Source organism: Coptis chinensis, chromosome 5 (assembly GCF_015680905.1).
Source record: "Coptis chinensis isolate HL-2020 chromosome 5, ASM1568090v1, whole genome shotgun sequence".
Taxonomy (NCBI): domain Eukaryota; kingdom Viridiplantae; phylum Streptophyta; class Magnoliopsida; order Ranunculales; family Ranunculaceae; genus Coptis; species Coptis chinensis.
In genome coordinates this window covers 41,049,805-41,076,434 of record NC_141460.1, presented here as the reverse complement: position 1 = coordinate 41,076,434, position 26,630 = coordinate 41,049,805, and the positions used below count along the sequence as shown (strand labels likewise).

At 35.8% G+C, this 26,630-nt stretch overlaps 2 long non-coding RNA genes across 2 annotated transcripts; both read right to left on the bottom strand.

Moving 5' to 3' along the window:
- Positions 1 to 10,121: 10,121 nt before the first annotated feature.
- Positions 10,122 to 11,998, bottom strand: LOC147497521 (uncharacterized). Its single transcript, XR_015197135.1, has 6 exons — positions 11,702 to 11,998; positions 11,497 to 11,554; positions 11,209 to 11,313; positions 10,932 to 10,989; positions 10,655 to 10,728; positions 10,122 to 10,206 (listed from the first exon to the last, which is right to left on the bottom strand). It is a non-coding gene; the product is annotated as an uncharacterized LOC147497521 (long non-coding RNA).
- A 336-nt stretch (positions 11,999 to 12,334) lies between these two features.
- LOC147497520 (uncharacterized) lies at positions 12,335 to 13,294 on the bottom strand. The gene is made up of 3 exons (XR_015197134.1): positions 13,189 to 13,294; positions 12,998 to 13,095; positions 12,335 to 12,815 (listed from the first exon to the last, which is right to left on the bottom strand). It is a non-coding gene; the product is annotated as an uncharacterized LOC147497520 (long non-coding RNA).
- Between the last annotated feature and the right edge of the window lie 13,336 nt (positions 13,295 to 26,630).

The window sequence follows — 26,630 nt, the reverse complement described above, 5'->3', positions numbered from 1 at the left end:
GATTAGCTTGAAATGATGAAGAAACATGTCACATTTGGCTTGGTGAATTGTATTTATATTGTTTATCTTCAGATTAACGTTCCATTAAGCCATGGTGGTAAATGGTAAAGACCAGTAACTTTGTGCTAACTTTGATGTCATACCATAAGCTGGTCTAGCTCGATTAGCTACTATCTTTCTGTTTTGTCTAGTTCCATAATTAACTAAGTGACTAAAAGTCCCAACTAGAGCTATGGGTGTTAGGATCTATGTTGTTAGTCATAGTGGACATACGAGACACTCATGGTCTGTGATGCTTGGTTGTTCCTGATAAGAGCCCAAAACTGTAGTTTTAACCCTGTAACAGTCATAATTTTAGACCAATTATGTGAGTAATAATTAAGAGTTAACACTGACTACGTGTTTTATGCATTTCGGGCTTCAAAGTCCATTATGTGCAGAAATGTGCCACTTTAGCGAGATAAAGGAGCAAAGGTCGGTTACTAAGGAGTTCCATGATTAAAGGCAAGATTCAAGAAGACAAAGCCTTTCTAAAGCCCGGTCAAAGCTGAAAAGTCAAAGTCAACGTGGGCAGAAACAGCACACAAAGTCAGCAGAACTTCCGAAGACCGTATCTTTAGACTCAGACCTTGGAATGGGGCCTACCTTATGTCAAAACGACCGGCTCGGAAAGAGCTTTCCAATGGTCTAAGCCTTGATCCAATCAGAGGAGCAGAAGTGGACGAAAAGTCTGTTGAAGCCAACTGCAGCTGAAGAGGCCTTTTTGGACTGAAAGAATTGGGTTTTGGGCCTGATTCTCTAGCCCGAAACATGGATCCAAGCCCATGCACGATTTTTGGATCTGAACATATAAAAACCAAAGCTTAACTATTTGTTAATGGTAGATAGTTAGACCTAGATTAGAATTAGATTAGTTAGCCTCCATTAATGAGTTTTAGAACTTAGTTTAGAATTTCATTTCTTGTTTTAGATTAATTTCTTGAATCATTGAATATCATTCATTAGATAAATAAAATAGTTATTATTCTTGTCATTTCGATTTTTGTTATTTCAATCTATTAGATCTAGTTTTAATTATTGTTGGTTACCATTTCTTAGTTGTTAATTAGAATTTAATTATTGTTTAATTTAGATTAGTAAATTTCGAATCTTGATATTATGTTTAGTTTAGATTCATATGGAAATGATTCTTGAATGATTCTTAGCTAAACCTCCATTAGAGGGGTTGAAAAGCCTTGATGAAAGCTTGATTCGATTATCGTAGAGTCGTCGTAATTTCTATTCCACTCTAGAAACGATTAATTAAGCATGAGAATGGGTTTAATCGCTCACATGCTAGTTATGAATTGGTAGAAATGTCATATGTAATTAGGGATTAGGAAGAACCAATTGTTCTCAGCGAGTCAATTCGATTACTTACGATTCGTCGTTAGTGAGTTAAGTTGAGTTAAGGTGGAATCAACCCCCCCTAATTCCTTATTATAGAATCAACGTAGTATTTCCGTAGTTGAATCAATTATAGTTTGTATCTTGTGGGTAGTTGCATCGTAGTATAATTCCCCCTCGTAAAACTTTCATTAGACTTAAAACCGATTAGTTAACTATAAAATCATTCCATGCTAGAGAACTAGGAGTGGAACGAATTTGTTACTCCACTCTATTTCGATAGAATTGAGAGTAGAAACTTTGATAAATATAGACACGTAATTAGTTTTAGTTTACCTACGTTTTGAGTTCATCGTTCATTTCGTAGGTAGACTATTCAATTTTATCTTTTATCAGTTCCTATGAAATGTACTGGGCATCTTATTCGTACTGGGCAGGTGGAAGGGAAGTCTGTACTTATCATTATTTCTTTGTAATTTATCATTATTTGTTGACTTTTAAGGTTCGGTTTTCCCTATAGGTGGACTGCTCGACATCTTATTCAGATCTTGGGTGGAAGGGAAGTCCTCAGATCGCGTGTTTCCGTGAATACAAAATAGGTAGGCAACTCTTTCTTAACTTTTTTTTATCTACAATTTCTCTGCCCCATTTACCTCCATGTTTGAAACTAATGCCTTAATGACTAGATACTTCTAGTTGGGCATCATGGTTAGAGAATCCATATGATTTGCTCTATATATTTTCATTGGACACAAGTTTTAGTTTGAAAATTTGAATTTCACTTGGTACAAAGTAGGTCGACCTACTCTATACATTGGTATGTTCCCCTGCTTTTTAGAGTTCTGTTAGGTCCATGGCTTGCTATTACATGCTGATGTAGGGCAATATTTTTAGACACTCCTAGGTTTGTAGAAGTGATGCTTTTGTTTCTTAAAGTGTTTCAAAGCCTTTTTGAATAGCTAGATAGATAATTTTTATTGTGGTTCAATGTGTTATAAGTTTGATGGAGGGAAAAACAAGAAGACTAAAAGAACAACTCCCTAATCAGATGATCATGCTCACATCAAGCTCCTCATCAAAGTAAAAACTTAAAATTCCACCATCTATTTTCTTATTTGTTCAACTTGTTACTTCCTTTAGGTGGATTTTCAAAATTTTAATTAATTACATGAGTTTAATTAGTATTATTGTATTTCTGAGTCAATTATTTGTTTTGTGAATTTTTAGGAATTAGATGGACTTTGTGGAGCCCCACTAGCTAAGATTTATAGTGAGTGAAGCCATCACTAATGCTTGGTATTGCAAAGATTCGGGATTTCTTGGAAAATCAAATCGAAATTTGTAACCCTTCGTTATTTGTAAATATGAATTTGTAACTCTTAGAAAATATTTTGAAGTTATACTATATATATGGTTCAACGAATATCCTACATGTTTCAGCCTTTTACTTGGGCTTGCTATTATTTACTTGTAAGGTGATGGGGATATGGATAAATTCATATATGGAATTGAGATGTTTACTTCAATATAGAACTAGTAGTGTTATTTTTGCAGGTTAAGGGCGTCCCAATATAATGAGAAATATGATAAATTATTTTTTTGCAGGGTTTAGCAAAAGGGGCATCTTTTTGCAGGTTTAGCTAGTTGCTACAAAATATGAGAAATTATTATTTTTTTATTTGCAACCTATCAGTAACGGTTCATAACCATTACAAATTAAAAAGCGTTGCTAAAGTTTTGTACGAAACTGGCATAACCAAGCGTTACAAATAATATTTGCAATGGTTAAAAAATGTTGGAAAATTTTGTTTGCAACGGTTAAAAAGCGTTGCAAATAGTTATAACATTTTACCCACGCCATATGTTGCAAATATTATTAGCAATGGCTTTTTGCTGTTAGTAATAGCCTTTTATGGTGTAGTATATATAAAACCTCTCTTAGATCCTAATACACGAGTGGAGTTAGCTTTGACTGTTCTACCTGGTAGTGAGGGTGTTGATGTGTATGTTAGGGCTTTTTTGATGTTTTTTATTAGGCATGTTCTGTTTCCAAATGGTCATTCTACTATACGACTTGGATGTTATGCTTATGTTTCTGATTTACATATATAATATGAGAGATTATGACCTTGGTAGCTCAGTATATGCCACACTGATAGCTGCGTTAAACAAATCTTCACAGACATTTGGAAGTAAAAGTCCTCATATTGCAGGATTTACATGACTTTTGGAGATTTGGTTTTACGAGTACTTCTGTTATCTTTGTCCTAACATAGACATGATTGCTGATACTCGCCCTAGAATTTGCAAGTTGGTCAGGGCCTTACTTGACTCGTAAAAGGGGGCAGATTAGAAATAATGTGTGTATGGCTCTTGCTCAGATTGATATTAGATTAGTGTCATCTATTGAGTGGAGACCTTGGTGCTTGTCTACTGCCTTTGATGATCCAGTTGTGTGGCATGTTTGTGTTTTGTCACGTCACAGAGTTATTTTTGCCGCACGTTACTATAAGGTTTGGTACTGTGGTGACAGATGTTGGAGACAGTTGACTAGGCGATATGGAGTTCCATGTGCTCCCATACCAAATGTTAGTGATGCTAAGTTATGGAGTAGAACTCAAGTTCATGAAGTTCATGCCAGTGGTGGTCCTTGGCTAGATGAGTCTTCTTTTGTTGTTGAGCATACTACTAAACAGTATTATAGATGGTGGAACCATGTCTCTATGGGTACGTTGTTGGTCGGGGTAGCAACTTCGAGTTTGTGGGCCTACAAAGGATGAGACGTGAGCTACGTATTCCTTATCTGCCACAACCTGTTTATAACCTACAACCTGTGAATGCATATCATCCAGCTCCTGTGTCTACCACTAATCCGATGATGTTTGCCGTGTGTGGACCTGATGGGGAGGCTACTTACATTTCCATTCCTGAGGTGCCTGATGCTCATTTCCATGAGTTAGAGCTGCAGATTGATCAATATACCCTGGTGAGTTTAGTTGTTTTATTTATCTTCTTCATTATATATATAATATGTATTTACACTATTTTTTCTTGGATTTTCAAGATGTTTATCGGGAAAGATATGAGAACAATGTTCGTATGTTTGATGGGATGATGATTGCCTTGTATCATTACAGCCAAGAAAGAGAGGAGACATATTCTCAAACATATCAGCAATCTCAACGAGCGTATGGGGAGACTCGAAAAACGTATGAGGATAATTAGTAGGTGTACACGCAACAACATCAGGAATATGAGAAACTTCATGCTGAGGTAGTTAACCTTCGTGCAGACAGAGAAAATCTTGGTTATCAGGTTAGGAACTTAGAGGAGCAGCTTCGGAACATCCAAATGGAAAGAGGAGAGTCATCGAGTGGTAAGGGGCGTAAGAAAAGAGCTAAATAAATTTTATGTAATATGAGGTGTATAAGAATACGTAACATGAGCTCATTTTACGTTGTGATATGGTATTATTGTTGATTTTTAAAATATATGATAGGATTTGGGTTGTATGACAGGATTTAGGTATATGAGAATTTCAAAAATACAAAAGAGACTCTAACAAAAATACAAAAGAGACTTCGTTGGATCCTAATACACGAGCGGAGTATAATTAATTCATAGTGTCATTTCCATTCTCAAACAATTGCACAATTCATTCTTATTAGATACATAATTAGATATTTTGACATTATAATTCAAGTCCAGTTCCTAATTCCGGTATCATTTAAGTTCAGTTCCTAATTCCGGTATCATTTTTATTCATATCACGCACGCGGTTTTTGAAACACCGCGCCATAGAAGCCCACAGTCTAGCTCAAGCCCATGCGGTGTTCGAAACACCACGCGGTTTAGCCAAAACTGCGAGAGAGATTTGATACAACACCAAAACAAATACCAAATCTTTTGGCCGATTTGGTGTTTTTATCAAAAGGTGTCTCTCCTGAAGATGGAAAAACACCAAATTATTGAAAATTTGGTATTTGGTGCCAGGACAGTGTCTCTCCTAAAGATGCTCTTATATTGGGTTTTAAAAGAATCGACATTTCTCAGTTACCGAGAGAAGCAAGTGCAGCACTAAATTGATCGGCAAAAGTGAGCAAGATCAATTAATCGGCAAACAAGGCCATAAAAGAAATGAAGTAGGTCGGGTTTGGCATAGAATGTCGATTGATGACTCAATTGATCGAGATTGGGTTTTGAGTAGGCGAACTTTATCGGCAAAACTGATCAACAGATCGGTAGCTTGTTTGATTCTATTGGCAAGTTGGAATCGATCAACAATTTTATTTCTCGAAATTGATCGGTTCAAGAGACTGATCAACAATATTATCGAGTGGCAAGTAATTGAATTGACTGTAGTTTGATAACTTGTTTAATTTGATAAGTTAAGAAGGCAGGTAGTCTGTTCAAACTAATCGAGTTAGATTGAATTGATTATCAAATTAACCGATGCAACTTTCATTTTCGAAAAACTGATAAGCTAATTCATGGGTTTGAGTAATGATTTAGACCGATAGAAATTGGTTAGTCTGTTGAGTGTTCAATCTTAAGTTTGGATTAAAAAAAAAACTTTCAACAGGATCGGGTGCTTTCATAAGAGAAGTAAAACTCTCAAAGTTCAAAATTGAGCTTTCAAAGGGATCAACAACAGTAAATTGGCAAATTCAGAACAAACTGATTGGCAAGTTAATCAACCTTGGACTAACACTTATACAATCGGCAAGTTTAAAAGGATTTGGTCATAAGAGAATTAGGATTCTTCAATGTTTTGAATTGGCTCAATATGATGTAAAAAATTGGTTTAACAAAAGAAAAGTAGGTGAACGGCACAGTTTCAATCTATTGCAAAAAATTGATCGGTAAAAGTCAACCAAAGGTATAGTATGAGGGCATCACCAATGGGACCTTTATATGGCCCTCTATCTTCAAATATAAAGGAACAATACGAAAATGGGCTTCCAATGCAAGCTCTATATGGCCCTCTATAGTTATCATCCTTTAAAACTGTCTCTATTTCTATCACATTTATTGAGGGCCCGGTCCGTTTCGCGACTTAAAAGAAATAATATCGCCCAAACATTTCAATGGGTAAAAACCTAGCGTAGTTGGTAGAAGGTGTTCCTGGAATGGGTAACTTCCCATGTTTGAGTCCCACGCCCAACACTTTGATTTTTTTAAACTGTTTTGAGTTCCAAAAGGCTGGAATTGTAGAAATAAAAAAAATGTTCTTGCTAAGAGTCGAACCCACACCGTGCCCACCCTCGAGATTATTCTGGTCACAAACTTTGCCACTAGTCCATTGAAAACCAAATTGTTAATTGCCTTGGGATTTTAATTTTGATTATAAAGGTTGCGTTGGAGAACCCATGATTTAGAGGTCCTCCATACCAAAGTCTCTCCTTCAACCTAACCTTTAAAATGGTGATGTGGCCCTCTATTTTGAGGGCCTGCATTGGTGATGCCCTCAGTCGGGATCTCTTTATCGAAGCGATCGGTTTTGGCCTAATCAAATTATATGAAAACTTAAAAAGAATCTGCTCAAACTTAACTTCAATTTGAATAGGAAGCGGGCAAAACATCGGTAATAAAAGGATTGGTAATTATTTTGTTTTGTAAGGGTCGACAATATTGAGAAAGATACTACTGGAATATGAGACCGAAATAGTATTTCTTGTTTTTGAAATAAGAGAAACCTATTTGTTTACGTTACTGTGTGAGAGTCCAGTAGATTTAGTAAACTCAGAGATCGAAAAACATATTGCAATTGGAGAGTGAAATAGTGTAAGTTTTAAGAAGAAACTTATATAAGTGGTTCTTTCGGTAGAGAATATAATCCAATCAAAGACCATTAATACTGAGTAGTCGAGAATGCTCCGAGTGAAACACGTCAGCCCCTTTTTTCTTTTGGATGGACACTTCAGCTTTTCCAATGGTTCGGCGTAAAAAAAAACAAACTCAAGCCCAGTTTTTAGGAACTGTTCGAGTAACAATCATAATAACCAATAACCCAAGAAAAGAAAAAGATAAAAATAAACCCTTTCGTCAAAACTCAAAACCCCACCCCGACCTTTACAAAAAAAAAATCCTAGCTTGATAAACAATAAAGCCTACCTACCTTCCCCTTCAATCTCGATTCTTGCAATGATCTCATTCTCCTCCTCCTCCTCTTCTTCTTCTTATAGGGTTAGGGTTTGACATTTTGAGCGTTTTCAGTATCACATTTTTAATTGATAGACCATTTAATTTTATTCTGTTGTCAAGGATTGGTTCAAAGGATTCGCAGATTCAAAGGATTGGCGGTTGATTTTTTATCTCAATTTTATTTCATCACCTTTGATGTTAATGAGATATCAGTTCTTTTTGTCTCGCGAAATCAAATTTTAACTGTTAGTTAAATTCCTCAAAGTTGTTGTTGATAGAAACACTACTTTTAGTCTTAAAATAATGCACCATCGGTTATAAACAGTGTTTGTTAAGTTCTATTTAATATTGTATTAAATATGTTGGCATGTTGCTAACCAATTCCTCCGTATAACAAAGTTCTATTTAATATTGTGTATATGTTTACTACAATGTCATAGCTATTGCAAATATTTTCATCAGTATACCCGATTGTGCAAAATCAGAATATTACAAGACGACACGATTGAACAACCCGAGTGTGACTATTCCACCGAATGGTTCTAAAGATTTCTGCCTCTTCTTATCTTGCACAATCGTTTCTTCGTATTTAGATAAGGTAGAAATCAGATTGGCAGTGTTAGTTCTTTAAGATAGGAGACTCTGAAAGCAGCTTCAAATTGGTTAGTTCTTTAAGATAGGAGACTCTGAATGTGTCATTATTTCGACCAGTTTGGAGACATCCTCGAGGTTGTCGTCATTACCGATAGGATCACTGGAAGATCCAAAGGTTATGGTTCTGTCAGAATTCATTCTTTTTTTATTTTAAACAATTGATTGACTTATTATTCTTCATTTTGCTAAAAACAATTTATTTATTTAGGTGACTTTTGTGATCCCGAAGCTGCCAAGAGAGCCTGTCTTGACCCAAGTCCTGTTATTGACGGGAGATGAGCGAATTACAATTTGGCTTCACTTGGACGACCTCGCTCTCCACCGCCTTGTGGTAATCTTATTTCCTCCTTATTATTTTGTGATTACTAAATGGAATACTACAACAGAACATGTTTTTAGCAGCGCCATACCCCATCGCTAAAGGTGCCTTTGAAATGGCAAAGATCTGTCGAACGCACCGGATGGCGCTGCAAAGGCGCATAAAAAGTCGTCTCAAAACTCAAATGCAACGCCAAAAGTGGCGTGGCAAATGTTCCTAGTTTGTTCATGACGCCTATGGGCTAAGCTAATACACTAATTCCGTTGCTACTTCATTTATGAAAATTAAATTAATTACAAATTTATTTCAAACTATTTGCAGCGCTTGGCGTCGCAAAAGAGAGCTTGTAACAACTAGGATGGCGTTGCAAAAGTGATACCTTTAGCTGCACAACTAGGCGTCACAAAAGGCAACCTTTTGCTACACTATTTCCATTGCAGAAAGTTTGAATTTTTAGCTGTACATTTGGCGTGGCAACAGATGTCCATAAATTTAGCGACACACCAAGTGTGGCAAAAGGTGTCTACGTTACGGTAGAATTAAATCTTTTAGCTACACTAAAATTGTTGCGAATGATATAAATTCCATAAAAGCACACGTTTTATTTGGGACGCATTTAGCATTACAAATGGTGCAATTCATGCATATACCTGTACATTTTCATTTACATAATCCTCGCCCAAAACAATTTTTATAGAACACAAGTAACCTATAACAATTCACCACAAATCATAACAAATTGAATTTCATTACTAAATCATTCAATAAAAAAAGATCTTAAAGAATTCACATAACTATTTTTTGTGAAAAACATCGCCTCACATAATCTTAACAACGTTCAACTAAATTTAGACGAATTATTCAAAACTAAAATTCCACAATTAATGTCTATAGCATGCTAATTTGAGCAACATCCACTCAGAGCTTCTTCTTGATTCCACTACTTCTGGCATCGAACAACCTTTCAGGCCCCATTACAAGAGAATAGCACTTTGCTTCGTGGAGGTCAGGATGTCAATAATAGAAATGAGAAGGTAGTGGCACCTTAATAACTATCTTCTTGCATTTGCTGTCTTAGACTTGTTAAGGTCGGCGAGCTCTTCAATCAGCTTTCACTCCACCACATTACAAGTATTACAGGGGGTGGAAAATTCACCCGTCCCTCTGTGCATGATTGGCACGCCATTACCTTTGGAAAACACCCGGAGGAGTCCTTGCTGATTGGATGACTTGACCTTGCCCCCACAGTACTACGTTTGGATGCCTTGGTCCCGTGTTTGGCACCGCACCCATTACAGGTGCCACAGCTCTCCAAGGTTATCTCAATCTTTTTTTCAACCCCAAAAACTGCTTCCTTGAAATTCAAGACAAGATTGTACACCTCATCCTCACCATCCACTGCTCTTGTTCTAGTGCCTCGTCCTCCTCCACCCATAACGCCCATACCACCCATGTTCTCAAATAAAGACTCAAACAGATCAAAGGGGTTGTTGAAATCCTGCAATTAATATAAATCTCCCCTATGAGTGGGAAATGCAAAACTGATAGTAGCGTTTGATATTTGGAGACTGTTTCTTCAAGTGATAAATGATGATGAACTCACCCCAGTGCCCATGCCATCACACCCAGTGCCCATGCCATCACCCCAGTGCCCACTGGACACCCTGATTCACTTTGTAGCAGATACCGGCAGATAGTTAAACCTAGTTAGTAGAGAGGTTTTTGTGAGTACATGATATTACAAACTCTCCGGCGGTGGCTGAAACTCAGAGCTCTGCCTTTAAAAAAAGGAAATTCCGTCCTTTTTTCTTTTTGAAACGAACATTTAAAAAAAATATAGCGAAACAAGTAGGAATATAAGAAGGCCACTCCCTTCTGGTAATGCTGGACAAGTCATATTCATTGTGAGACTGAGTGATTATGTAAATATTTCATTCATAAAAGCTCTGCAGCTAAAGTGTCCCTAAAAAAGGCGATCTAAAGAAAATACAACCTCTATTATTTTGATTAATTTCCGTCTAAACCTATGAAATTTTCTTCTTCAACTTTGGTTGTTTTAAGTATTTAGAAGATATTCATTGCCAAATTCTACACTATACACAACTACACCTGCAGAAGTTCTAACCAGAGAATAAAAGGATTGGAACCTACTTGATTTGTTGGGACCGAGCTTATGTAGAATTCCTCGTCCTTGAAGCTTTCTGCCTTTCTTTTGTATCCCCGACCTTCCAGCATTGAAGTAAAACAACAATAATAGTGAATCAGAACCCAAGTATGTTACATTCACTTCAACATCATTAGCCTCAACATTCAAACAGAAATAATTCAATAATTGGCAACAGAAATATGAGCAGGGAATGGAGAGAATATTGAGAAAAGAATTTAAAACCAGTTGGACTTAAACAAAAGATAGGATGATGTAAAAGACCTTTTTTCCTTTTCTCCTCAGAAACTGTGTTTACTTTTTCATCCTCCTCCCTGGCATCCTAAAGAAAAATAGTAACGAGATCAGCATGTTAATCTTCTAAATGAAAAACTAGAAAATTATAACTTGCATGCAAATAACATGCTAATGTTCGAGTCAATATTTTTCTCGCAGTTTAGACAACTTCTAGGTAAACCCGACAACATTAGATAATGATAAAGCAATTAATAATGAAAAATAAATAAATAATTAGCATGATTTGGATATAACATATATTTACCTTATCTGCTTGTTCACTAGATCGTTTCTGATGCACCAGATTCATTATTTCTTCATGAACAGCTCTTTTCCTCTTCATGACGTCAACCCATTGACTAGATGAACCCTGTAATACCAAGTACTAGCTCAGTGCGCTTATCTAAGTTCCTTTGATAGTTTGACACCATAAAATAAAAAAACTGCTTGGAAATAGTAGCTAAAAGGAAGCAAGAATTCGGAAGAGGAATGAAACTCAGAATCCATCAAACATTTTTCATGATAAAAAGTATGAAACAGTTGAGAAGATTACTTGCAAATGTTTTCACCTAGCAGCTTCACCTTCCGCTTCCAAAATTGTCTACTTTGGCCTAGTGCACATCATTCATAAGATCAATAGGAATATCAAAACTGGATAACGTGAACAAAAGCTTACTGACAATTACCCTGACTATTCGAAAAATACAACAATACATATCTTGGGACTCCAAATCCAAAGAAACTAATTTCTAACTCACCTGAAATCTTTCAATCGCTCAGAGAAGACAAGAGCTGTCAACTCGCTACCTTCTAGTAGGTTCTTAAAAAGTGGATGTAATCCTTCACAAGGCAGCGCTTTTGCTCTTCTTGCAGACTCCTTTGAAGGTAAAGGTTTTGTCTTTGAATACAAGTGAAATGAAGTCACTTGTATCACACCTGTGACCAGATCATAAGAACTCCTAGGAATGCAAGTGTATGAATTATCTCATTTTCCGCATTGAGGCCAACGTACACGAGAAAATCTCCTGCTTTCTGCAAACAAAAGTAGAAGCTAAAAGACATAATAACACACCTGAGAATGGAACGACAAGAGGTTGATTTAGAGTGAACGCTGCAATTTTACTTACTTTCCAAAACAAAGGCAAGTATTTCTAAAGTAGCCAGATCAACACCTTCAGTTTTATAGAGCAATCATATACATCTAGGAAAGTGCTTCTAAAGGTATGAGTTACAGTGTCATAAATAGTAAAGAATAAACAAACTACCCTTTCGGATCAAGATTCCCGCAACTTTTTTTCTTCTCTAAAAAACTCCTTATCCTCCTCAACCAATGTTCGGGACCAAGAGATAAGATGCAATGAGGGAACTCAACAAAGTTCTAGTCCATCCAAAACACGTACACTTAACAACAATCACAACTAGCTATATGAGAAACTTGTGTACAATCACAAGGTGATGTACAGGAGACAATTAGAGCAAGGAAATATTAAAGTAGCTGGAATTATATCATCCTATATATACACATGTAAGTACCATGTCGATCATGTGTATGATACTAATAGTGGATATCCTTGCTCATGCTATAAAGACACTTATCTCTTCACAAGTAACATGGGTACAACCTTGAAATTAGTTTTGGAAATGCTTACCTGAAATCTTTATGTTAACTTTGCATAAAGGAAATGGGTGTTGTCCTGTTCCCTCTAGCCAAGCTGCTCCTCTCCATTTCCCTTTATTACTCGCTATTCTAGAGCCTCCTTTCCTTACCAAAAAGGTAAGTATTAAAGCACCCACCTGATCTACCTTTTTCTTAAAGAAAGAATTTCCCCTTTATCCAACCATACTAGCTGAATCCAAGTCCTTGGGAATTGGCTGTATGGATTCAGTGAGTTCATTGGCTCTTCTCAAAATTTCATGAAGTGATAAAAGCTTAGTATGTCGAAAAAAATAAAACTAAAGTGAACCTAAGAAGCCAAACCAAATCTTAAACACATCCACTTATAAAAACTAAAACAAATAACTGAAGTAAAAAAAAAAAAGATAGGGAATGTCACCTGCTAGCTTGAGTGGCTTTCTTATTAGATTATAGTTTTTGAGTCTCATTCCCATTTTGAAACAAAAAGATAATAACACGGCCACAGCCCTTCGATGCCTACACTCAAGTTCATCAAATACATCTCAGATATAGCAATTAAAAGCTTATATACTTAACAAATACTAATAAAATTGGACGAGCCATGTTTACCTTTGAAAAGTCGCCACCACCAAAAGCTTTCTTGAAATGGATCACTAGCCCATCATGTCTACCTTTATACAGAAATAAACTTCCAAGAGACCCCCTTCTTCCTCCTTTATTCGGTCTGAGAACCGGCAATGCAAAGACTTTCATAAGTTTGCATTGGTGGAGTATCACCGACTAACATCACTATTAAAAAAAGAGATCAAGATTAACAAACATCACCGACTAATATCACTATTAAAAACAGAGATCGGACAAATCAATGAAATCACTTTATGAATCTAAATGCTTACTATAACAGATTTTGACTTTGAATTAATCAAATCAAAAAAAGAAAACACAAAACAGATCTAATTTTCATCTTCATCATCAAGCTTATTACTAATAATCAAATCAAACAACTAATACATCCATAAAGAATGCATCTTTGACCCAATAATTCAAAGTGTAACCAAACCCACGACCTAAAACCCAAACTTGCAATAAATCAATACATAAATTTGTTACCTTGAGCAAATTGAACCCTCATCCAAGAAAGCTTGTTTGATATTTGAGGCTTAATTTATACCAAATTGCATCTTAGAAATCAAAACCAAATAACTAATAGTTAAAATCACAACCAAAGACAGATTGTTGAAGATGAGAGAAGAGAAGGAGGAGAACAAATGAGTGAGAGAGGGACGACTTACCAAGAGTAATCAAAACCCCAGTCATGCGGCTTAAACACCACTCTTTTTCTCTCTTCACTCATTTCTTTTTTCTTTTTATTTTTTCCTTTTAGGGATTAAGGCATGTGCTATGTTTTGAAGCGGCCGCGAACAAAAAATAAATTCCGCTTAAGTTTTGGTGTGATTATTTTCTTTTTCTACCGATTTAGTTTGATATGTTAGTTTGTAACACATTCCAAAGCGTTAAAAAATATCCAATAACCGTTACATAATAATTCCAGTATTTGCATAGATGAGTACTAACGGTTATAAACATTTCTAACGGATAATATATGTGAGTAATTACCTAACGGATGAGTATCTGTTACTAATAAGAAATCTCAAATGTTGCAAAATCACCCAAATGGTGTAGTGTAGGCAAATCTTCCATGGCTGAAACATTGATCACAGGATATGATAGTCAAAAAACTGACTGCTTACCTCATAGGCATTGCTAATGTCCTTGAATTTTTGCTCTGCCCCAGGTTCCCTGCAAAATAGAATAAAATGACCCCCGTTTGGATACTAGAAGAGAGAGAGAGGGAGAGAGATTTGACAATCGTACTGTCACAGACTCTCAGTGTATGACATGCCTGTGTAAAACTTAATGTCAAGACTAGTTGATCTTTTCAAGGACCCCATCAGTATGAAGTCCATGGATAACTCTAAGGGCAGTACCATATCTAGCTGTTGCAAGACTATTGAAACAATGTACGGGGGTGAATGTATCGTAACCTATTTTACATAAGCTCTTACTAGATCGATAGAATAACGCTGAAAGTCTACAATATTGCAAAATCCGAGCACCCGCCAAAGTGTTGCAATGAGTTAAAATAGAAATGTTCTTAGAATCCTTTAGAGTATTCTTAATAAAGCTTGCTCCATATGAACCAATAGCTTTATTTGAAGCAACATCATCCTCAACCATGGTTTCAAATTGATTCTATGTAAGCCCTGAAGAATGATAATACATCGTTTTTGTTTCTCATCGTAATAAGCTTTTCCAATCATTCTAAGACTAGAATCTAGAGTTAAATCTACTACCTGAAAACAGATTTAGAATCCCCTCAAGAAGCAAAGACTTTTGTTATGACATCTTTAAGTTTTATCACGGCATCGACAGGTTTACAAAGCCAGCTTAGACGGCTGCAAATAATAATTCATAAGTCATATAATGGTTGGGATATGAAACGACATCTTAAGAAAAAGAGGTACACGGAGACAAGATAGTCTAATTTATGGAAAAGAAAAGAAGTCGCATTCTCGGATGTTCCAACAAACGGCTCCATGTTAAACACTTCCACAGCCGAGGGAAAGGGGTCGGATATAGCAATTGCAGTGCCCCATGAACCACCATATCCCTTATAGTATTCCCCGAATAAAACAAAAAGATACTAAAAGGTTAAAATCAATCCATTCTTTCTTCCTAATTTGTTCATCAATCAAACCTCGTAAAATACCAAGAGCGTAAATTTCTTTAAATCGACTTGTAAACCTCGCAAGATGCGAAGACCATGTCTCCAAATATCAACTGCGCAGTTAAGCATCCTATTAAGACACTATGACTGATACCGAGTCCCAACTAACATATCCATCGCAATGTCAAGGGGCAGTAAGATAATCAGGCCTCTCCATTTTCCAACCAAACACTTCTTCACTCGGGTTGAACTCCGGGAAAAAAAAAGAAAAATTCAATAAGGGGACTTATCATCGAAGCAAATTGCACAAGTGTCATCGCCGCAAAGAGTGTGATTGTAAACATCAACATTGTTTTTGAGCTTAAGCTCACAAGCAATTGTATTTGACTTTAAGGTCTATCTATTCGGGAAAAAAAAAATAAAAAAAGTTTAACTATTAGCGTAAAAAAAAAAGCTAAGCCTAAAATCATGCGCAAAGATAACAAAAGTTGAGGTAACCATCTAAGTAATTATTAGATTTGTACATATGTGAATACTATTCAGAGTATTATTTTGCAAATATAAAGACCCTTTCTAGAGTGTATCAAATTGGATGAAACTTTTCACATGCCTTTACATATTTATCAAGCACAAGTTCTAGATTATAAAATAAAATATTAATTTTTGGGGATGCAATAGAATTCAAATGTGCAATCGTTGTCAATTAAAAAAAAAAAGAACAGAAGAATACTTGAAGCACTTGTCAAGGTCGATGCAACCAAAATCCAACAACAAATGACCCAAAAAACATAGACATAAGAATTAGATGGCAAACAATATAAGAGAACAACCAAAAGTAGCCCAACGCCAAAACCAAAACTCTAATTCATTTCCCGAAATGCAAAAGAATACTAATGAAAATAGCACCCAACCTACAAAATTAAAAATTCCAATTTTTTTTATCCATAACTAATTTCCACTTCAAATCAACCTGTAAAATAAACCCAAAAAGAACCAAAGTCAATTATGCCCGAGTAATAGAACGAACCTGAAAAATCAAAGCTTGGGTTATCAAAATCAAAGGAGAGAGAGGGTGAAAGAGAGATCGTTAGCTTATTACCGTCAATAGATGTGAGGACTGAGGAGTGTTTTGGACTTTTGATTCGTTGCCAATTTGGGGAGTCTTTGTTGAAGTAAGGGTTAGAGAAAAATAAAGAAAGTTTTTTCGGTTTTTCAGTTTTGGTATTTCAATTTTTGGTTTTAGTTCGAGACTTCGAAGTTTTAATTTTGGTATTTCAATTTTTAGTTTTAGTTCGAAAGTGCCAATTTAAACTAGGCCCCCACAAAGAGGCCCACCAACAACGCCACTTGCATCGCAACAGAGGTTATACCCAGATTAAACGTACATTCCTAAAAAATTGTTACAACGAAAACAGCATCGCAAATGATCCATTAAGCTTTAGCAGCGACAGCCGCGTTTTAAATTGTATTTTCTGTTTTTTTAGAAAATATAATTACAACCATTTACAACGCAAGAGGCGTTGCTGTACATAAATCCCTCTACAAGAAAATTGATAGCACGCCAAATTTTTTGCAGCCCCAAAAGGCGTCGCAATACGTGACTTGTAGCAACAATTTTTCGGCGTTACAAAAGGGTGCGCTGCTAAAGACCCCTTCTGTTGTAGTGGAAGGCTCAAAAATGTCATTTATAAATGTATACGATAGGTGTTTGAGAGTCATCTCAGAACTAATTCTCTTTTTCTATCATTTAATTGCTACCCTTACAGTAGGTGTAAAATGTATAGGTACAATAGCTTTTTTTGCATTCCGTGTGGAAAGTATAATTTTATGTTTATGCTATTTCCCCTAGGGCATTTGAGGGCAATGACCCCTTACTTTGCAAGTGGACAAAGCTCGAGGCCTTACATTGGAAGCCCCAGTTACCACCAGCCAATCACTTACAACTACCAATAAGGGTTTGCATACCCTCAATATGGGTGAGTAGTCTTCTCCAGGATCTCACACTATTCACGATTCATCAATTAAGTAGCAAAGTTCGAATTATTAATTCAATTTACTTTGATGTCAAACCTTGAATAAACAAAGAATGTCTATATTGCATATATAAACGCATTACACTATATTGTTATCGATAACATCTATATGAAAGCATTACACTATATTGTATAGTAAGAAAGGTTAAAACAATAATGCGAAAGGTTAAAAAAGGGTGGGAAAGAAGATATACGGAGATAAGCAATAAGTTACAGGAAAATCTCTTCCTTCAAAAACTCAAGACCAGCACATAACCAATACAATAATAACGTTGAAGTTGTAAAAACACTTCTTTGATATTGTGGTGTCTAATTATGATTGTGGCCAAAATAAAACAAACTTATAACCTTGAAGTTTTACTACGTTGAACTATTGGTGTGACGTGATTACTAACATTGTCTTCTTATAACCGCAACTTCACCCTGATGCTACAATACCACCCCTCTCCTTAAGACTTACAAGTGTTCATCTTCAAGTCTCTCTTCTAAATAACAGGTCTTCTCAGTCACATACATACTCACATGTGCGTTCTCTCAATCCTCCTTTTCTTATGCCGAAGATTATTTATTTATTTATTTTTAAATTTCTTTTAGTTTGTATTTGTATTGAACTGATTAATCAGATTTCCATTGCAGTCTCACTCAATAAAAATAAGACTGGACCAGCAATTCTGGTTATCTATTAAGTAAAGATATATTAGGGTTTATAAGATTCTAAACCCCACGAGTCCCCTAAATCCTTCTTTCTCCACCTTTGAATTCACATCCTTCTTAACTCTGCAGTGTTTTGCCAATTTCAGTCATTCTACTATCGTTCATCATTTTCTTTTGAGCTTTCATTCTGGATTGCACCTATATTATTTACCATCTCAACTCATCTACACCAAAGAACAATAGCAACAGCCATTCGAGTCAAAATCACTAACTTTAAAAAGGACACCTACCAAATCAAATCTACCCAATTCTCAAAATTAATTATTTCATTATCGGTTAGAACTTTGAAATCTAGGGAGACGAGAGAGAACCATTGAAGTCAATTTTTTCTTCTTTGACGGTGGTGCTAAAGCTTTGATCGAGTTCTTCTTTATTGGGGAAGAGCTGGAGAGTTTCGATTCTTTATGATTTTTTTTTTCGTGGAGTTGATTTCTTTTTTATCATGGAGTCGATTCCAGGGAGAAAAAGGAGATTTTCTAGATGAAAACAAGACTGATGCTTGGCTTGGCACTGGTGAAACTACCAGCAAATCACGGTCAGAATAGATGCATGGTCGCCTCGAATAGGAATGTCCCTAAAGTAAGTTTAGAGGTATCAGGCAAGTCTACAAGTTTTACAATCCCAGTTGGCCATTGTAGGGAAAATTATCAGTATTCATTGCCATTGGAGTATAATTGTCAAAACTCAATAATAATAATAATAATAATAATGAGTTTCTATTTTTTTTTTTTTTTTTTTTTGTCTTATGTAGGTGTTAGGACCTCCTAGCTGAGGATGCTGTCGACCAGAGAGGAGGGAGACATGGTGGGCGTAAATATCACAGAGAGAAGCAAGATTTACCAGTTGGTATATATTGCTTTAATCCATTGTATTTAGTTGATACGAACTGTTCCTTATCAGGATATATATTGTGAACGTGACAATACCTTGAGCAGAATCACTACAACAAGAGGAGTTGATTTATACTGAATCACCAAGAAGTGAATCAGAAGTTCACGCCTTGAATCCTCGACACAGTTAGGGGACTATCGCATAAGGCCCATTCCTTTAAAGGTGAATTTTCTATGCGAATAGTGTATATAGATTGTGGGCATGCAGTATACTTTTATAACTAATCCCAACAATTTGGAATTTAAGGTTGGAATAGATCTAGGGCCGGAATTTTGAGTTGTGAAGATTTTGTGGACAGTGTTCTTTATAGGCCACCACATTACTGCTCGGGTATACATATATTTGTCCTGATAGTTGTATAACCTAAGTTACATTGACACGGATAGGTGTGTCCGAATCCGACATGGATACGAAGTGTCTGACATGCGAAATATTAAAAATGGAGGTATATCACATACAATATGTGTCCGACACAGACACTTGGATACATATAAAGGTAAGGTAACATTTGAAATTTGTACTTAAGATTGATGCACATAATTTTGTTCTTCGTCTTTGCATTAGGGTATTAGTATAAGATTGGACTTAAAAATGAAGTCATAGATAACACCTTAGTCAACAACGTAACCACACAACTCCAAACAGGGGATACAACACTTTTCTTTAAAACACATTTGACTTTAATCATTTTGATTGAGTACAGATCTGTAGATGTTGTTAGGGCCAATATATTTTCTATAACTTAGGTAAGTATAGGGACATGGACTTGGTTTGGAAGATTCACAAAATTGAATGCGCTGGTATGGATTCTTAGCTAGAAATATTAACGAAGGCACCTATAAAAGTTTTAATAAGTTCATGCCAACTTATTACATCTCTCTTTGCTGTTGACTTACTAAACGAAGGTAGTTTTTGTCTTCTATCTGTTTGAATGAGAATATTTTAGTTTTCCATACAAGTTCTATTCTAGATGATTCAAACAGCCATGTCTATTGTTACTCAATGGCTCTTTGTGCAGGTGGGGGCCTGTTGATGAAGATTCTGACGTTGCAAAAACACCACCAGCTGCTTAATTAGCACTGTGCCAGTGTTCCTCATAAAGCTCAAATGGGATTTTTACTATCCACGTCACCAGGGGGATTACGAAAAAAGTGGAGAGAAAAATGGGATTTTACGTAGACCTCATAAAGTTAAACACTTAAACCCAAACCCAAAAGAAAATCCCATAAAAAAAACCTATTTTTTAGCATTTGATTCTAACTCTATTTGTAGCTGCCATAGTGAATTACAAAGCTCAAAGAGTTTTTGGTGAAACTGGATTTGTAAAAAGGGCAGTCCACTACAGCAGCTGAACCGTAGCTCTTGGAGCTAGAAGTGGGTGATATAAGAGTAGAATGCCTGAATATCAAATGTGTTCAAAAGAAAATGCACTCAACATCACCAACCAAATGAACTAAAGTAAGATGATATACTCTGGGCATGGAGGCCAATTTCTTTCAAATATTTTCAGCCCTATCTCATGTCGAGAAAAATGCTAATCGTGTCTTCTACGTTGTCCAAATGAACTGAAGTATGATGGTTTTTGTTTCATCGTTGTCTATCTGCGTTGAGGAATGCTAATCGTGTCTTCTTCTTCTTTTTTGTGATTCAGAAAGGACAGGAGAGAGAGATGAAATGGAGAAGTGGAGGGATGAAGTGACCAATAGAAAAGAGAGAGAGAGATGTAGCCTCTGAATGTGGGTTTTTCACCTTCAGGGATGGTGAGTTATTAAATCAATATATTCTATTTACTCATTATAGCACTAGCTTTATTTAAATTTCAGTTTCAAAAATGAATGCTTCTTATATGCATGCCTTAAATATTCATTATTACTCTTAGCTTGATACGCCAGTCACTCCCAAGTGAAATTATGCACATCGAGAAGATAGGGAGGGAGTGTGTATCTTTCACTTAAGCGTGTGTTTTGTATACTCTCTCTCCCACTTATGTTTTTGAAGTGGGATTATGCAAGAGATTAGGGTTTAGGGTTTAAATGTAGATAATTGTTTTAAATATATTCTTCATATATAAGTTCTCAAGGACCTTTTGACCTAGCAATGACCATTGTAGTACTAAGCTTCAGTTTGAGAAGTGACCTCTTCTTCACTTTAATGGCGCTTTTATGAAACCATTTTTGGAATCTATTTATTTGATTATCAAATTTCTTAGTTAGAAAACCACTAAGAAATTTCTTAGCCAAAGTAGATCCTAAATCACAAGGTGAGTTCTTAAGTTTACATTCTTCATTATTATTAAGTAATAAAATTTTGGCACGACTCCAAGACAACTGATCTTCTCTCTACAATAGCTCTACTCCATTAGTTAGCATGAGTGCACGACATAGTGTGAAATGATTCACTGCATTTTATCCCGTTAGTTTAGGAGCTCCAAGTAAAACTTTGGTCCAAACAATTAGATATCTAGCATGTTAGTTAAAGTGTTGCTTCACATTATTAAATACATAGTACTGTGATTTGACGCTTAAGTACCAGCTCACTTTTGTGTAGTTGAAGCTTTTTACTCTATGTTTCTGTGAATGATTTGGTTGATTTACTTAGGCTGTGGTTTTGATATTTTGTCATCTTTCAATTTCACTTGATGATTAGAACACTATACCAATTCTTTGTACTAACTTTTGTGATGTTCTGGACGAAACAAAAGACTTTATGTTTGCACACGTTTTGTTTTTTGGGGAACCTGGCGTATAGACAAATTTGGGTATTTTGTTCCTACATTGCACATAACTTTTGGACTTACATTTCAATAGGTTTTATTTTGGTGTGTATTGGTTGCGATTCATGTGATTTTTTATTTTTGTTCTTTGCGGGCCGAATGGTGTATTTTTTTCTTCCACTCTACCATATTTGCTAAGAGAAGTTACCTAAATAGCTAGAGAGTGGCAAGATAAGAACGACAAGAAGTACAAGAGACATAAATGTATGTTTGGAACAATATTAGTAGAAAAAATAGAAGAAATCAGTGGCGCCGTTTACTGAGGTTTGATTTAAACTAGAAACTAAAGGAAAAAAAGAGTATGGTGGAGAGAAATGAGAGATGGGTTAATTAGTTTGTGTTGAATACTTGAATACAGATTGGGCAATACTGTTTGGTCCTTTGTGCTTTCTCTCTTCTTGATATATGATCATTGTGGGTTAGCTTGATCTATGGTGTACTTGAGCCCTTCATTTGCTTTGATTAGTATCTATTTGATGAATTTGATCTTCAATTCTTTATGCAGACTTTCTACAATCAGGACTTGATGATTCATCATTTTATTACATCTATTTCTAAAAGGTTACATAAGGGCACTTTTCCAAGCAACGATTTTAATGAAATATGCATCAATTTAGTTGCCTAGGTTTCTTGATCTTTTACCAACTCTCTTGATCTATGTTAGTCAGTTTGTGTTTTTAGAAATGTTACCCATTATCGCTTTTGTACAATGCTTTCTATATTTGCAAGTAGTGGGATGGGGGTTGCACCTGTTCTTGAAAGAGGTCACAGAGTTGATGACCTATGCAATGCTTGGTAGATTGAAAAAGGATAAATTTTATGTCCAAATGTGCGATCGAGCAATGGACATGGCTGATGCCCAACTTCCCAGATGTCTGCAATGTTCTAATGTCCTAATAAAGTGTATTAGAGGACCTGACTGACAGATCATTAGAAGTAGTTTACCTATGTAACCCCGAAGTGCTTTTTATAGAATACTTTGATTCTTACCATATTAAGAATAAATATGTCATTTTCTTCAAGAATAATAGAGTAAATATGTCTTAGAGCTTGCTAAAGGGCATCATGCCGAAGGACTATTAGAGGACCTGACTGATAGGTCATTGGAAGTAGTTGACCTATGTAACCCTCAAGTGCTTTTTATAGAATACTTTGATTCTCACCATGTCAAGAATAAACATGTCATTTTCAATCAGAGAGTAAATATGTGAGCTTGCTTAAGGGTGCCATGCCGAAGGCCTATATCTAGAAGTTGAAGAATTTGGTGAACTTTTAACTACCTTTTATTTAACTTGGTCAAACAAAATTTTATTGACGACAAAAAAAGAAAGAAAGGGGTAAATGAATAAAAAGGGGAATTTGATATGTTTATGCATTTTTTTTCTGTTCACATGGTTGATTCGATATGTTGAGTGGAATCTAAGTCTGTAGGAACATTTCCACCCTATAAAACTAGAAGTGTCCCTTGGCAACTTCATGGGAGATGTAAGAGTTGTTTTTCAGGGATCAATCTTTTTTATCTTTAACACAGCAAACTTAGATATAGACCTAGCTCCTAAGCATGGTGTTACTTTAGATAACGATGTTCTTTTTGTAATGAATGGTAATCCCCCATGGTTAAACAAGTGGGAGATGTCATATGGGTGTTACTTGAGATTTAGCTAATGTTTTGTATCTTAGAGCGAGTGGCTTAGCTCTGCTAACGATGTATAGTTATATTTTACACTTACCAAGCAAAACAAAAGAAACTACACTGTGAAATCCTTATATATATATAATAGCAGTCCCTTTTCCTGGTCTCCGAGGGTGTCCACGTCAGAAAAATTTAAGTACCCAAAATTATTCGCGGGAAATAACGACTCCACCTTCTTCGAAACTTTATTACTCCTTCTCCATCTTTCAATGGTTGCTATTACGCTCTCACCATTGACATACAATTCAGTAAAACCTTCGCGAAGCCAAGTTATTTCTTTACTTTTAATATAGTTGCTTATCTACTTTGAATTTATTTTATTTTATTTTAACCATATCACTCGCAATTTTGTTTGGTTTTACCTGGGAGATTTTGTCATGGAACATATGGTGAAGGTATAAAGTATTGAAGATAGTATAATTAAAGGAAAATAAAAAACTGGATACAAATGAATTGATATAATCTCAGAGAATAATTAACGGAAAATTAGAAACTGGATGCAACTGCTTGGAACTAGCCTCAAAGAATAATTATGGGGAAATCAGAAACTGTGTGCAAATGCATCGAACTAACCTTAAAGAATAATTTACAATAAATCAAAATTTTAAGGCAAATGCATTGAACTAACTTCAAAGAATTATTAATGGGAAATCGAAAACTGGATGCAAAGGCATTGAACTAATCTCCAAGAATAATTAACGGGAAATCGAAAACTGGATACAACTACACGGAACTAACCTCAAAGAATAATTAAAATAGATGCAACTACACATAACTAACTTCAAGATGCAACTGCAATGACTTAACCTCAAAGAATAATTTAACAAAAAATCAAAAATTGGATGCAAATGCATTGAACTAACCTCAAAATATAGTTGTATTATATGTAGTGGGAATGTCTCGACAAGTATAGTTTTGCATTTAAAATGGTGCGCGTTTATCACATCTTTTTGCGTATGAACGGGAATGTCTTGCTATTCAAGTAGCTTCAATATGATTTTCGCTTCATTGGGAATTCTCACAAAATTTCAATCAAACTTCTATTATTAAACAACAACAAAAACTCAATACAATTTTATCAGCAGTCTTAAATAATATAAAACAAGTTATTTCGTTATGATTTTTTTTCACATACATCCTACTTTTATCTATCCCTTGATATACTTTCGATGTTGTTGTATTATGAAGAATTCGGTAAAGTGAGGTATTGGTGCCTTCAAGTTTTGAAGTAGGATGCTTGCAGATATTAGACTCATGTACATTGCTCTGTGTTCGATTTGATGTAAGTTGTTCAATTCGAGGAGTATGATCAAGAAGGATTAAGAATGATTATGACAAAAAGCATGGAGCAAATCAACTATTAATGTAGCATAATACACTTATAATAGGTCAGAGCAAGTAAACTATTAATATAGTAAGCCGGCCACAGGCCGGCATATTGGCTAGTAGAAAATAGTAGTTCGGCTAAACTGAAATGAATAGACTAGAATGGAAGTGCATGATCGGTCTAGAATACTAATCAAATTAGAGGAAAATAGAAAAAGATTAAAGATTGTGGTCTTTAACTTTATAGACTCAACTTCAATTTGAACAAGGAAATAGAAGCGGCCCGCGATAAAGAGATTGTGTAGTAAAGGGTGGGTGCTCAACAAGAGAAGTAAAACTACTTGAAAATTTGGTTGACTGAACATTAAATCCCAAAAAGGGGAATGACAGTTCATTAGACTGAGGGTCAGTAGGTAATCCAAAAAGAGGCATTTTTTTTTGGCGAAACCAATAAGGGTTGGTATCAAAACATATTTCAGAAAACTTTATAGCATATTCAGACTCTAGTAAGGGTTCATAAAAATTTATAGCAAATCCAGACTATAGTACCGCCCCTATAGTGTAATGATAACATAATATTAATGAAATTTGGAGTGTCGCCGCCCTCATATTGTAATGATAACGTAATTAAATTTAGGGTGTCGCCGCCCCCATAATACGTATAATAATAATATAAAATTTGGGGTATTGCCGTCCCTATAGTGCAATGGTAATCTAATGAAATTTGGGGTATCACCGCCCCCATAGTGTAATAATAACCTAATCAAATTTGGGGTGTCGCCGTCCCCATAGTACGTATAATGATAATGTAAAATTTGGTGTGTCACCACCCCCATAGAGCAATGGTAATATAATGAAATTCGGGGTATCGTCGCCCCCACAGTATAATGATAACATAATAAAATTTGGGGTGTCGCCGCCCCCATAGTGTAATAGTAATATAATGAAGTTTGGGGTATCTCCGCCCCCATAGTGTAATAATAACCTAATGAAATATGGGGCGTTATTGTCCCCATAGTATGTGTAATGATAATGTAAAATTTGAGTGCTGCCGCCCCTATAGTGCGATGGTGATATAATGAAATTTAGGGTATCGTCGCCCCTATAATGTAATAATACATAATGAAATTTGGAGTGTTGCACCCCCATCGTACATGTAATGATAATGTAAAATTAGGGGTGTCGCCCCCATATTGCAATGCTAATATAAATGAAATTTGGGGTAACGCCGCCTCCATAGTGTAATAATAACATAATCAAATATAGGGTATCGCCGCCCCCATAGTGTAATAATAACCTAATAAAATTTGGGGGTGTCACCGCCCCCATAATACATGTAATGATAATGTAAAATTTGGGGTGTTGCCACTCCTATAATGCAATGGTAATATAATGAAATTTGGGGTATCGCTACCCCCATAGTGTAATGATAACATAATGAAATTTGGGTGTCCCCGTCCCCATAGTACGTGTAAGGATAATGTAAAATTTGAGGTGTCGCCGCCCCTATAGTGCACTACAAAATAATCGACATATGACGACGGACAAAAACCGTCGTGGTTGACCTACCCCGTCGGATCAAAATCGTCCGTAGGCCGTCCTAATTTCCTCTGTCACCATTGCTTTAGTTATGGACAAAATCCCTCGGAAGAGTCCGTCGGTATAGATTATCTATGCCGACTGTTATGTGTGGGATTGGATCCGTCATTGTAGGTGCCCTTTGCCGACGGTTATGTGTGGGATTGGATCTGTCATTGTAGGTGCCCTTTGCCGATGGTTATGTGTGGGATTGGATCCGTCATTGTAGGTGACCTTTGGCGATGGTTTTGTGTGGGATTTTATCTGTCGTTGTATGGTACCTATGGTGATGGAACAATACGAATCATAGTTGAT